The sequence below is a fragment of the Triticum dicoccoides genome, chromosome 6B (assembly GCF_002162155.2).
Source record: "Triticum dicoccoides isolate Atlit2015 ecotype Zavitan chromosome 6B, WEW_v2.0, whole genome shotgun sequence".
Taxonomy (NCBI): Eukaryota; Viridiplantae; Streptophyta; class Magnoliopsida; order Poales; family Poaceae; genus Triticum; species Triticum dicoccoides.
The window spans coordinates 457,756,149-457,756,728 of record NC_041391.1 but is presented as its reverse complement, the minus strand read 5'-3'; positions in this window follow the sequence as shown (position 1 = coordinate 457,756,728).

Below are 580 nucleotides of genomic sequence, written 5' to 3'. Positions count from 1 at the left end.
TATAAACTATATAACACAAAAATTATGTCTTTTGAAAATAGAACATCTGAAGTTTATATTTGTATATTTTTTGTAATATATTACTTATATTAGGTTGGTCAAATTGACGGGGTACGCGCACGCCTTGTACACTGAGAGAGAGGAAGTAGATGGTAACATCACACATATCTATTCCGACAAAATAAATAATGTGGCAAGCAATCAATGAAGAAAGAGAGATATGTGGTATAGGAGTAACATAGCTAGTTACTCATAGTATAAGTAACACCGCACATATCAAGACAAGATGAGTTTATAACCTAATAAATGAAGTGTTGCATGACACCATACATATGCATGTTACTACTAGTCTAAATTACTGCCCACTGTGGCTTGTCTTATCATGGTATATGTCGAGGAAGATCGTAGACGTCACTGGAATATTAGTCAAAGCCGCCATCAATTTTCTACGCATGGTCTTGTAGCCTCAGATTATTTTCACACAGAAAGGAAATTAAATACTAAAGGTTAGACATACCAGCTTTTTATCATCTATATATGATTTACCAATTTGTTGGGGGTTGTTCTACGTATCCTACCT